The sequence below is a fragment of the Vicugna pacos genome, chromosome 22 (genome assembly GCF_048564905.1).
Source record: "Vicugna pacos chromosome 22, VicPac4, whole genome shotgun sequence".
NCBI lineage: Eukaryota > Metazoa > Chordata > Mammalia > Artiodactyla > Camelidae > Vicugna > Vicugna pacos.
In genome coordinates, this window is record NC_133008.1 from 12,910,521 (window position 1) to 12,924,011 (window position 13,491).

General features: G+C 51.6%; 1 protein-coding gene across 1 annotated transcript in view; it reads right to left on the reverse strand.

Annotated features, from left to right (window-relative positions):
• KCNIP1 (potassium voltage-gated channel interacting protein 1) overlaps nt 1-13,491 on the reverse strand; it is a 316,261-nt gene that overhangs the window by 166,705 nt on the left and 136,065 nt on the right. The gene's annotated exons all lie outside the window — the stretch shown is intronic.

The following is a 13,491-nucleotide window of genomic DNA, read 5'->3' on the forward strand; positions in this document are numbered from 1 at the left end:
CCTTCACACAGGGGAACAACTGGGGTATGGGGTGCTGGATTTACAAAAAGTTTGTGGCTAAGTAGGAGGGGGCCTCTGAAGGCAGCCCCCTCCCATCTTTTCTCTGGTCCTTTACCAATAGGTGCAGCGTGTTCTTTGTGCACCTGCTAGCTGTTGCTGGGAAGCAGAGAGCTGTACAGTCCCCAGTTCCCTGGCACTAAGGTCTGAATGTCTGTGTCCCCCCCTCAAAAAAAAACTCATATGTTGAAACCTAAACCCCGGTGTAATGGCATTAGGCGGTGGGACCTTTGGGCGTGATTAGGTCATGAGGGTGTGGTCCTCATGAACAAGATTAGTGCCCTGATAAAAGAGGCCCCAGAGGGCTCTCTTGGCCCTTCTGCCACTTGGGGACATAGTGAAAAGACAAGATGCTTATAAGTTTAGGAACCAGGAAATGGGCTCTCGCAGACACTGAATCTGCTGGAGCCTTGATCTCGGACTTCCCAGCCTCCAGAACTGTAAATATTTGTTTATAAGCCATCCAGTCTGTGGCATTCTGTTTCAGCAGCCATAACAAGGCTGGCTTTTTCTATCCCACGAAAGCCGCCAGCCTTTCCTTGTGGCCTCCAGTTCAAAGTAATGACATTAGAGAAAGTTCATGTCTCCTCTTCCCCTCACCCAAGGTCACCGCATCATGTTCCACTGAGTTACGAGGCCAGAGGTCAAGGAGAACTTCCACCCCTTCCTCCTCTTCTGACGTCTCCGAGGACAGGAGCTGAGCTGACCTAATCTGCATCCTCCGGGACGTAGCCTGGCAGGCACCACTGCTCCCGACCTCCCCCGGGGGACTGGGATGCCACTGGGACCGCAGCCCCCGAAGCCCCCCACAGCCCCCGCTGGCTGAGTCGGAGACATCAGGGTCTGCGGCCATGGGACGATTTAGCAGCTAATGAGAAATGGAAACCGCGAGAACAAACAAATGAAGCAGCCACTGCTGTAGGGGAAACACGTTCACCAGACTCTCTGAGAAACTGAGGCAGCCGGCACAGACCGCTGCACACAGGAGGGGGCTTCGGCTTCTAATGAGCCATCCTGGCCCAGGAGGCGGCTGCCACAGCCTGACTCCTGACACCCCGTGTGGCATCACCTCTGGGCCCGGCAGCCAGCCCTGCGTGGGGTGTCTGGGGGGCAGGGACTGACTGCAGGGTGAGGCTGGGGCGACATTGAACCAATGAGTAAACAACTGCCTGGGAAAACACTTGAGGGCCTGACCCCTCCACAGCCCGGTCTCGCCCATCGCCCTCCTGCCCTGCTCCCTGCGAGAACCAGCATTTATAATTTACTGTTGATCAGAGATGTTGGTTGTACCCATTTTGTAGACTGGGAGACTGGCACGGGGAGAGGGGAAAGTGACTTCCCAAGAGCTGCAGTCCTAAAGATGAAACCTGAACTTTTGTGCATGCAAGTCTTGGGATTCAAAGTTGTAGCTCTTTTCATCAAACAGCTTGAACCCCGGTTGCTCAGTGTCCACGTCTTCCCCTCGTGTACTACCCCCATTCTAAAGGCGAGGAAAGTGAGGCTTAGAGGTGTTGAGCTACTGAGCCAACGCCACACAACCGGGAAGTTACAGCGCCGAGTCCCAGGCACTGTGCCGAGCGCTGGGCACGGGAGGCAGCGGGGCCCAGTGGGTAAGGCCTTGGAGACTTGCACTGCCTGGCACTGTAAGCCCTGGCAGCGTGGCCTTGGGCAAGCTACCCAACCCTTTCTGCATAGGTTTCCTTGGCTGAAGAGCCAGGATACAAACAGTACCTGCTGTATAGGATCGTGGGACAGTGTGGGGAGAGAAGTGGGGTGCTCACCAGAAGCGCCCCCTAGATACTGGCTGTTACACTCTGCCTGGTTCTGGCAATGTAGATGAGCAAGGGGCCGCCTTTCCCCTCTCTGAGCTCTCTGACAATGTGTGTTCTCCTTTCCTGTTACTCTCAACACCCAGGGACCGCCCCAGTTCAGGATGCAGGCAGGGCGTGTTCCACGCTGCCCACCCCCAGAAAGCAGAGAACAAAGAAGGCACAGCTTGATTTCTGAGTCTCTAAACAGACTCTGACAACTGCAGGCAAAGACCTACAGTTGCAACAGAAAAGGCTTTTGACTCCTCGGGCTCTTTGAATTCCAGAAGCCCAGAGCTGTGAAAGACGCCTGGAAAAAACAACACATCTGGAAGGCTACATGCTTGGTCAGAGAGGGAGCGTCACTGGTGCGCGCTGCCTCACCACTCCCTCCCTTGCCCTGTACATAAAATTTGCCTGAGCTGGTGTGAGGAGGGGGAGAATCCATGGGGAAGGAAGACTAGGTGTTTGTTGGCGGTCACCTGAAGGCGGACTGTGACCCTCCCCTCCTGCTGAATCCCTAAGGCGGCAGGAGGGGCCGGGTCTGAGAGCAGAGGGCAGCCACGCCGCCTTGTGGCCCGTGATCTGGATACCAAGCCAGCTTCGTGGAATGTCCTGGACAATGTGCCTGAGGTGGCGTCAGAGGACCTTATCCCAGAAAGCCCACTGTCTCCTTGTGCCCAAGGGGGTCTCAGGAATACTGGAAAGAGAGCAGGAGAGAGGAGGAGGGAGAGAAAATGAGAGAGCATGAACTGTACTCAAGAGGCCTTGAGGTGCACCTTGAGGTGCAGGAGAATGACCCGGGGATCAGCATGGACCTGTGGCCTGAAGCAAGGTCAGTCAAGGACATCACAGTGGATGTCAGCACTGACAGAAGACTGAGGACCAAATGCCCCCGCCCCGTGAAACTGTCTGACATGAAAAGCCAAATCCAGAGAAGGGGAAGGAGAACCTAAATTGACTAAGATTTGTTTCTGTCATTTGGCAGAATGAAGGCGTGAAGTTGAAACTGAGCTCAGTTATCAAATAATAAAGAAAGCAACATTTCTTGCATACCCAAGTCTGTGGTCTGAGTCGACTGTAGGCTATAAGCCAAGAAGAAGTTTTAATATGAAGCACTGATTTCTAGGATTTAGATCAGCCTAAGGACGGGAAAGGAGGGGGGTCAAGGAAGACTTCCTAGAGGAGGTGACCCAGGAACTGGGCTTTGAAGGTCATGGAGGAGTTGGCCAGATGTATAAGGATGGCGGTGGTAAGACGTTCCAGGCTTGGGAACTGCCTGTGCAGAGGCTTGGTGGGGAGACGGCCTGCTCTGTTTAGGGAGTTGAGAGTGGCCAGAGGTCAGGTGACCATGGGAAATAGTGTGAGCTGGGTCTGGAAAAAGGGGGGAAGGGGTCAGGAACTGAAGATTTCAGCCATGCTGGCTGTTTCAAGGGCCTGTTCCCTTGGGTTGGGGGACTGAGGTTCCTGCAGTGTCTCACGCATTGTCGGCCTGCCCTGGGCTGAGCTACAGGTAAAAATAGCAAACCACATTCCTATCGTGCTGCACTGTGGGGTAAAGGAGCCAATCCTGTTTCTTCAACAAAGCAAATTATTAAAATGTCCTCATTAGAAGCAGGAGCGGCATAACAAAGCATGCTAATTATGAGATTTGAAGCTCCCGGTGCCATAGAACTGATATTACCAAAGACAGGGAGGATTTGATCTCATTATTTCATGAAACTGAATTAGGCATTTACGTAATGTGCAACATTTTGCCTTTGGCCACACACACCTCCTCACCTCACTGGTGGTCCTCAGACTCGGGGAACAAGGTGTTGGGAACACAGGATCCCAAGCTCTAGCCCAGATCTTCCGAATCGGAATTTGCACTTAACAACACCTCCGGGTGATTTGGGTGCACAAAAGTTTGAAAGCACTAAAGTATAAGGCAAAAGCTTCCAAAGACTGGTCAGCGTTAACAATTCCCCTCTTTAATTTCCTACAGATGCTGCCACATCCTCAACTGATTCGACTGATACTCCAGAGCTCACACTGCCTTCATACAGGGTCGAGCCTAAAACCCACACGCTCTGCCGTATGAGGATGCATGCATCAGGCAAGGCTCTTGGTTGCAAACTACAGTGTCCACTCTGGTTGGCCTATGTAGAGAAAGACTTTATTAGAAGCTATTTGGGTATTCAGAGACTCTCTAAGAGGGTCAAGATGTTAGGTTTGGAAGCCACTCTATCTGGACCACTGTCCAAGCCCTCTCCAGGAAAGACCTCACCCACTATTTCCCTTGCTCAACAAAAATGCCATGGCCACCCTAGGAAAGAGACACCAAAATGTCTACACTACTGCCTCCAGAAAGCGGTCTGCCTCCACTGCTGCCCTCACCAAAAATGGATTCCATATTTCATCTACTTCCTGAGGTGGACCTCTTTCAGATAAAGCCTCCCATGGGTCCCTCTGCTATCTTAGCCCTAAAGGCAGGGGCAGTGGGAAGTCTGAGTGTGAGTTCCCGTCTTGAGGAGGGAGAATTTCTAACGTCAGGAATTTTCCAAACATAGACAAAGTGTTCAATAGACCCTGGGAAGCCACACACTGCTGAGGGGACAATCCTGGGGCAGCTCCCTCGGTATGACAGTCAGAAGGGTGTGAGAGGTCAGGCAGCCCCACCGTTGTCCTTGAAACCCAGCTACGTGATATGCTCTTCTTTGGTCATTTCCTCAACTTGAGCCCCAGTTTCCTCACCTACAAAATGAGAAGGGTCGTATCAGCAGCGTGGTTGGGAGGATTAAGTGGAGCAGTTTCCAAAGCTCTAATGTAGCACCTGACACACTGGCTACCATTGATGTAAAACCCATCAGTTAGTTGAGATCATCACCACCAATGATCATCCTACCCCGGGGCCCTGGCAACCTATACTTCGATTTTATTTATGTTGCCATCTAAACAGTCAACAAATATCTCATGAGTAACGAGCACCTATATGTGCCAGGCACTGTGCCAGGTGCTGGAATGGTAAATGAGGGATGCAGTCCCTGCTCATCAAGAGTTGGCCACCCGGGAGAAATAAATGCACCTGCAGCGTTCTGCAGTGGGCTGGTGACCACGGTGGCACAGGAAGGGGCTCTCAGCGTTCATCCCCAAGAAAACTATTCAGAGGAGACAACATTCAAGGATGGGTTTGGCAAGGGAGTAAGGAGTGAGAAGAAGGGCAGGGAAATTCTAGAAACTAACAGGAACAAAGGCATAGAAGGGGAGAGCTGCAAGGCACTTCTGTGGGAAAGCTCTATGACCTGGTGACTATGAGTCTACTTTCTGGAGTCAGACTGTCTCATGTGGGTTCAAATCCCAACTCCGCCATTTATAAGCTCTAAGCCTGGGCAACTTTGTTATCCCACCCTTGTAAGTCTGTGGTTTGCCAACTGTCAAATGGGAATAATGATTACAGAACTGATCTCAGAGGCTCACAAGAAGATGCATGCTCAACAGTGAGCATAGTGCCTAACCTGAAGCAGGAACCCGGCAAATGCAAGTGAGGACGACGTATGATGACTCAGCGTGGCGGTCTGGGTGAGTAGTGCCCTGGTGTGAGATTAGTCCTTGCCAGAAACCTTGTATCCTTTAACAAGGCAGCAACATTTATCGTCTCTGTCAGCCCAGCAGCCGTTCCCTTTCTTCAAGGATGAGCTCCTGGGTTTTCCCATTCCTCCCTCAGACACAGTCTGTTTGGTTGTTAAGGCAGAATTCTCTCTCCTCCCAGATCCTGGCCAATCAGAACACAGTGTGTGGACAGTCCAGGCCAATGAGAGCCAGCCCTGGGATTTTCCTAGAACTACTGAGAAGTCCTTTGCCACTGAGGCTGCTGAGCTGGCAGGGTGTAGATCTGGGGCTGCTGGTGGCTACACACGACACCCCAAGGCTAGAGCTCTCCTGAGAACAAAGCCACAAGAAAGGAGAGCAGACCTGAAAAATGGAAATCCACAGACTCCTGTTGACATTTTCTTTGAGTACTTAGATTCACGTGTGACTGATGGTCATCCTACCCAATGAGTCTTCTTATTTTCTTAAAGGGTAAGAGTTGACTTTCCATTGCTTGAAACTGAAAAGGACCTGACCGACGCAGATGGAATACCATGTACCCTTCACTCTGCAAACGGGCTGTGGACCCATCTTTGAGGCTAACAGTTGTCTCCTATTCAATAAGACTGCCAGCTTTGTTGAATACTTAAAGGGAGGCCAGTGGGCTCCGCTCTCAAATTCAGAGCATCACCTTGGCTGGAATGACATTTCCCCGGGCACTCAGAGGCGGTCTCAGCACAAATCCCTGAGCAAAGCCTCTTCCTTCCCAAATGAAAAATGGCCTAAAGTCCTTTTAGACCCTTGGATTTCTCTGCCTGGGCGCCCATGGCTCTGTGACTTCTTGAGGTCCCAGACTGGGTCCCAGATTTTTTGCCTCTAAGCAGACAAAGGGGAGTGGAGGGTAATGGGTCCCCTTTACTCTGACATCCCACAAAGGTCTCTCCTCTCAAATAAGTCTGACACTTGCCCATCAGTAGTAACATTACACTCTTGGGCTTTTGTTTCCAACCACCTTCCAAACACCTTAGGGAGATGACCTAAGTTCTCCGGAGCTCCTGCTGGGCCCCAGGCACTAGACATAACACTTCTCATCTATTCCTCGTGCCAGCCATGCAGGAGGGCCCGCTCTACAGATAAGGAAGGTAAATTCAGCCAGCAAATACCATGGCAGAATTGAAGTCTGGTCTGCAGTTCTTTGCATGAGCCCATATGATGTTGGGAGGGTCTAATAGTCCTTCAAAACAGCTATCCAGGGACCCAGAGGCCACCTTCAGCTCACTTCTGAAAAAAGGGCCCACTGACCAGGGCAGGGTGCCAGGAGAGGTGACGGTGGAGCTGGGGCCAGGGAGCCACTGCAGCCTCTGGGTCCAGAGTGGCTGGGAAGCTGAGCCAGAGCAGCCTGGGTGAGACTGGCTGCTGAGATGCAGCTTCCCCCAGGGCAGGCCCCCAGGCAGAATTCTCTGAGCTCCTACTACAGTCAATCCTTGAAGCTCCAAGGAAAGCTTGGGAAGCCTTCCCAAATCCTCCAGCTCACAAATACCACCGCAGCATGCTGTCTCCCCGATACGTGTGGTGATGGATAACAAAAATAAAACGGCCCCTGTAGAACTGCTGTGTTTCTGTAAACACGGGGCGATAATCATTTCTGAAACTGTTAAACTCTGCCCCCAAAACAAATACTACGTGGCATTAGATTACATCACTACTCTCAAAACAAAGGTGTTTTGTTTTATTTAGTTAGTTATTTATTTAATACATTTGCTATTACTGAGAATCCAAGGACAGATGGAGGAAAATGCAGTTGTCCTAAGATGTGTGTGCTGGGGGTGGGCGTGTATAAGCACGTGTGCCAACCTCCAGCTCAATGACCCTCTCATACCTCCAGGTCTCCAAGGAGCACCCTTCATGTCCGTAGCTTCACAAAATAACTAGTGACCACCTGCCGTGGGTCTTCACATCAATCCTGAATGGTTGAAAGTCAAACTCATCTGCCTGGTTTTGCCTCTGTCCTGAGCTGCTGGCCTTGGCGTGTGGCCTCACACTGGGTCCCTCAGTACACTCACAGCCCCATTTTACAGGTTAGGAGCTCACTGGGGGGCTAGGAGGAAGGTGACGTTTCCAAAGGGCTACAGAAGCCACAGGGCCAGGATCAGACTCCCTGTCTAGGTCTTCCTGATGCCAGGCCCATATAGTTTCTCCCGGGCCAGCATCCCTGCCTCAGTCTAGTTCAGCTCTGCAAACATTCATTCATTCAGTGGCTTCAAACCTCCTTCGTAGTGGGCAGAATATTGACATACATATAAGCAATACATAGCTTTATTTACCTCCTGCCATATGTCAGGCACTGTCAGTTGAAGACATCTTATTTTCAGACCTTAAAGCTTCATAGTCTAGAGTTTCATGCTGGGCTTTTGGTGAGCAATAGTGTCCTGAAGCGTGAGGAAGGGTCACCTAGCCAGCTTTGGGATGGAGGAGAGACAAGGGAAGGCTTCCCGGAGGAGGTGACCCCCATTCCAAGCCCCAGAGGACAGGAAGTGGGTAGTCAGATGAAGGGTGTGGGTGCAAGGCTCGGCTGAGGGAATGGGATGACAGTATCTCAGTCTTCCCCTCCCACATGTCACTATCTGGGTTCCACTGGTGACTCTCCAATTCCAATAAATCTTCAAGGCCCTGAAGGAAAGATCTCTAATTACAGAGGGGCATGATCTGGGTACAGTACACATTTGAGATGCAGGAGGATGAATGAACCTCTCCAGTAACAGCTCTGCTGCAGCCCAGGAAGAGCAGAAAAGCCCAGGACTTGGAACCCGACAGATCTGGGTTCAAATCGACCCCGGAGTATGTCCTTTGACTGCATGGATCTCCCTTCATCTGAAGAAATGTGGTACCATGTAGGGTCGATGACAACAAAAAGAGGTTGATTTTATTGAATGTGTACTGCGGGCCAGGCCCTGTTCTGAGCACTGCAGACTTGGCACCCACTTCAAAGTCACAGCACATAAACTGACTTTTGCAAATGAGGAAACTGAGTCCCCAGAAATGTGACATGAGTCTAGCAAGGCTGCACAGCCAGAAGGTGGAGGAACCCAGCTGTACGTGAAAGAGCCTGGCGATCTGGGCAGACAGCAGGAGCCAGTAACTGCAGACTCAGCAGGGCTGAGCCGGGCCCTGGTGCCTGGGAGAAATTCCAAGGCTGATTGTGAGATGGAATTGCACGGAGCGTGGAGATGAGTGGCCCCAGGAGAGCAGCCTGGTCGACTCTGGCATTCCCAGTGGTGGCACTGTTTCCCTGGTGACTGGCAGGGGTGAGGCTGTGCAGGGGTGAGGCTTCTGAGCAAGGGATGCAGAGGGGAGGTACTGCCAGCTCACTGTCAACTAACCCTCGCCCCTTGCTGAGGGGGACGGCAGAGCCACGATTACAGGAATTACTCCCTTCACCCAGGCAGACCCAGGGGAGTCAGATGGCTCGCCCCACCCACCCACCCCTCTCCCCCCAGGAGAAGCTTCCAGAGCACTCCTGCCTCTGCTCAGTTGCCTAGGAAAGGGGCTTGTCACCATGTTTGGCTGGCATTGCGACACAGTAGTCTGAGTCAGAGACACATGGCAAGAAAGGTCAAGGCTCCCGAATTAACTCAAGGAAAAACTGCCAATCTGCAAAGATCTATGTTGGGTTTTTATGGAGGTCTTCCTTCCCCCGCATTCCAGAAAAGGAGTGCAGGTTGCTGGTGTGCAGAGATGGGTGCACTTCAGACAATGGAGTGCTTGGTTAGTCCCTGGTCAGGCTGTGTTGAGTCCCAGGCACTAGCTAGGGACTTTTACACAGATTACTTCCTTTATTCTCACAGTACTCCTATGGGGGATTTTGATTCCCCCATTTCACAGGAGAGCAAACTGAGGCCAAGGGAAGTTAAGTTACTTGCCCAAGGTCATCTGTCTGGTAAGGGCTGGAGCCAGGTTAGGACCCAGGCATTTGCAGTGTGCGGGCTCAGCCATTCAGAGACCAGAGACAGGGACCTGCCCGCGGAGGCAGCGGCTTCCCAAGCCCAGGCTGGCCTGGTTGCTCAGGCGTGGGCTCTTCCCACCTGTCCTGGGTGCACAGTGAGAACCCAGTACTTGGGGCACCTCAGTCTGAGCCCAGGGTCTCACTAAGACTATAATGTATCAGACAAAGCTCCCCAGGCCTTGGACAGAAACTCCCCACTAACTGCAGCTGCCATCAGACGTCCCCTCATTCCTTCAATCTGGAACTAGACCAAGTTGCACGTTTTCACTCCCTTGCCCCAACCCACTTGTCAGAAGCAGGGGTTTTATAGAAGAGAGAGCTCTGTCACGCCCGGTGAGCCCTTGGGGAGCTCAGAGCACTTGACCTTCCAGAGGGAGCTGTCCGGTTCCACACTAGGAGGGGCTGGGACGCGGCAGAGAGCTCCAGGTTGGGGTTCAGGAGTCAGACTCCTGGGGTGGCCGGAGGTAAGGCCCTTCCCCTCTCAGGACCTCAGTTTCTGCCTCTGTAAAATGAAGAAGTGGACTAGCTCAAATCTTTTTTTTTTTTTTTTGATTTTCTCTTTTGTGAGTATCCACCTTGGGACCTGCGGCAAACACTTGATAAAATAGCTACTGTGCACTGATTAAGTTCTGAGTGCTTCACGTGAATCATTTTATTGAATCCTCCCAACAACCCCATGGGATAGGTTCTTTTGTTATTTCTAAGTTGTAGACACGCAGAAAGAAGAACAGAGCGGCGGGTTCAAGTGACTTGCCCACGGTCACTCAGCAGGTGATGGAGCCAAGGTTGAAACCCTAATACGGTTTCAGTGCCTGGAGCATTCAGCCTTCCATCGTTCATTCCTCACTTACATTTTCAGGCATGGCAAGGCCAAGTTTGAGCAACTAAGGAAAGGGCACAGTGGCATCCAACAAGGTTGGTTGTCATGAGTATGACAGGAGATACAGTGCTGGAGCTTGGCCAGACTGTGGAGGGATAAAATTGGCTCTGAGGCTGATGGGAAACCACTGGAAGGAGCTGAGCATGGGAAGATGTGACCAGATTTACCCTAAGAAAGACGGATCTGGAGGTAGTGGGGAGGATGGTCTCAAGTTACTGAGGATGGAGGTACAGAGGCCAGTGAGGAGGCCACTACAAGAAAGCCAGAGACGACCCCGGGCCATGCAAGGTGGGAAGGGAGGACAGGCAGAATGCAAGAGACACACCTGCTGTAGAACTGACGTGACTTGGCCTCAGATGACCTGCAGATGTTGGGGGAGAAGAAGGTTAGAAGGACTCCTGGGTTTCTGGCTGGGGGCTTGGTCTGGGACGATGGAGTGCTGCTGGCCGAGAAGAGAATATGGCTGAGCAGCAGACTGGGGTAAGAAGAGCAGAACTCATCTTGGGGCAGGAGAAGTGGCAGGAGACATCCGTTCGGAGATGCCCAGCATGTGCTTGGAGAAGCTCAGACGGTGCCGTGGGTGCTGGAGTACTTGGCGTCCATAGCACATAGGTGCTAGTGGGAGGAGATGGGCCCTCGCAGGGAGGAGGTGTATGGAGGAAGAACACAAAAGGGCTTAGGTTAGAACTCTGGGGATCCCTCCTTGACGAGGGTGGGCAGAGGAAGAGCGAACGCATCCACTTCCCACCTCCATCGGCTGACATCTGCCGAGTCCTGGCCCTGCCAGCTGGGATACTTAGGAGGCCAATAGATTATCCTGTTCTTTCAAACTCGGCCCCAAGTAGCAGTAACCGGTCGCAGTCCCCAAACCCTGCCTCTCTGCTCTGGCACCAGCCCAGGATTCTCCAGCAGGCTCTGAATCGTGTAATTATCCATGCAATAATTATGCCTGGCAGAAGGCTCCAGCTTTCCTGGGGGAGGGCTTCCCAGAGCATCGCTAACAATCCAATCACCATCAGCCTGCTCTGAGGATGCTCGCTACAGCTCGGCTCCCTTCCTCTGCTCGAAATCAGAGCATAGTCCCCGGCTGGCCCAGGGGGCACCTCCTGTGCAGGAGCAGGTGGGCACCCATCAGTCTGAAGGGGGGGACCTGTCAGTATCACTGGGTTTGGCTTCCTGGATGTACACAGCCCCACCTTGGACTGCTGACACCCAGAGAGCTTCCGTGATCTCCCACAGCCCTATTTATGACCTGGGGTGGGTGGTGGGAGAGAAAAATCTATCAACTCAGAGCAAGCAGCTAATCAGTTTTTTTCAGTTGCCTCAGGTCTTCTGATGTAATTATAATTCCTACTAAGGCGCTGGTGAGTGTCAGACTCATTTCAACAACAGCCGCAGACACGATAATCAAAGCGCCAGGATTCCTTTGTTCCAAACCCCGTACAGACGAGGCTCACAAGGTGCGCTTTGGAGGGAAAACTGAACACGGAACTTTTTTTTTTTCTCACCTCCTCTCCTTCCTGTTTCCTCCCATACAGAGATCAGGCAGAAGCTGCCAGAGTCCCACATGCGACTGGAAACAGACCCAGGCCTACGGGGCTGTGAATGTAGCTCCCACACATGCACGGGCCAGCCAGAGAAACCTTGTAATGAGGCAGGAGTGGTGCCGAGGGAAGGCTGCTGGCTGCTTCCCAGAGACTTCGCGAGGTGGCATTTACCTTGGCGAATTCCCCAGCCTCTGGTCCCCAGCCTTGGAGGTTCGGAAACCTGATTTTGCTGGCACACCCAGAGGGAACCCATCTGTCAGAACACTCCCATTAGCCCAGATCATGAGACCAAAATACAAACCACACTGAGAAAAGGAATTGCCATGCAAAACAGGACTGCTGAAGCTGTCGTGACCAGCACGGTCTCTCCCTGGAGGCAGAGCTGCTACGTTATAATAATAAAGTTTTCTGGTGAACTCAGAGTCATCTGGGATGCTGGCTGGGCCACTAGAATGTTTAATGGCAACAGACTCCGACAGTTGGCTGCATCCTTTCCCAGGAAGGAGGCAGCTGACACCGGGATCACACAGGCCATGTCCCTGGGCAGGGCAGGACTTCCCCGGACAGGTTTGGTGTGGACCCTGCCTTCTGACCTCTCGTCCGTGAGCTGCTCTTCTCCATGCCCAAGATGACCAAACAGCAACTGGCTTCAGACTCCTTCCCCAGGCAGGACTCCACCCAACTGACTGGGTTCCCATCTGTCTGAACTGCTGTCTGTGGCAGGCCTGGCTGCGTTTTTCACAAGAGCATAAAGTTTGCTGTACACCAGAAATTGACACAACACTGTAAACTGATTATATTTCAATTTTTCAAAAAATTTCTTAAAAAAAAAAGGGTATAAATTTGTCGCTAGGCCAGCCAGAGACCACATTTTCTGCCTCTTCCCCCACCACCGTCCTACCATATCTGGGTGGGATAAGACAAACTTTTCCCAGTGAAATCTGTATATAAGTGATATTTGTCATGGCTGGACCACAGTGGTTAAGAAGCGTTGTGCCATCTCTGCCCCCTTCATCTTGATGTAAAGGTGGCCCTCGGGTTGGTGGAGTGACAAGATGGAAGGAATAGGGATCCCTGAGTGACTACGTGGAAGAAAGCTCCTTGCCCACCAGGAACACCCACATTGAATAGTTATATTAATGATAAATAAACTTCTATGTGTTAAACCATTGAAATATTGGGGTCTATTTGTTACAGCAACTAGCATTACCTCAAAGACTAAATTGTTCTATTCTAGGTGTACCTCCCTGAGATTACAATCGTCAGACAATGGAGGGTTAAATCTTCTGAGACTTCGAATTCATATCCAACTACCATCTCGTGTGTCACTCCTAAAGGTGGCTGATGGTGTGTGCTTTGTGTGGATTTGCTTTTCCAAGTTCTAACTTGATTTCCACTGGCCTTCCTTCCCAGATACGACCTGATGTTTCTTGCAGATTCTAAGCCACAGGCATGACATGGCACATGGGATTCTGAAAGTATAGATATTTATACAAAGAAACCAACACACAAATGACTGGAATGGTCTTTCAGCCTGGAAGAGGAGTTTAAACACACACACACACACACACACACACACACACACACACAGAAATGCACTCACAAAACCAGAATGGAGGCAGAGCA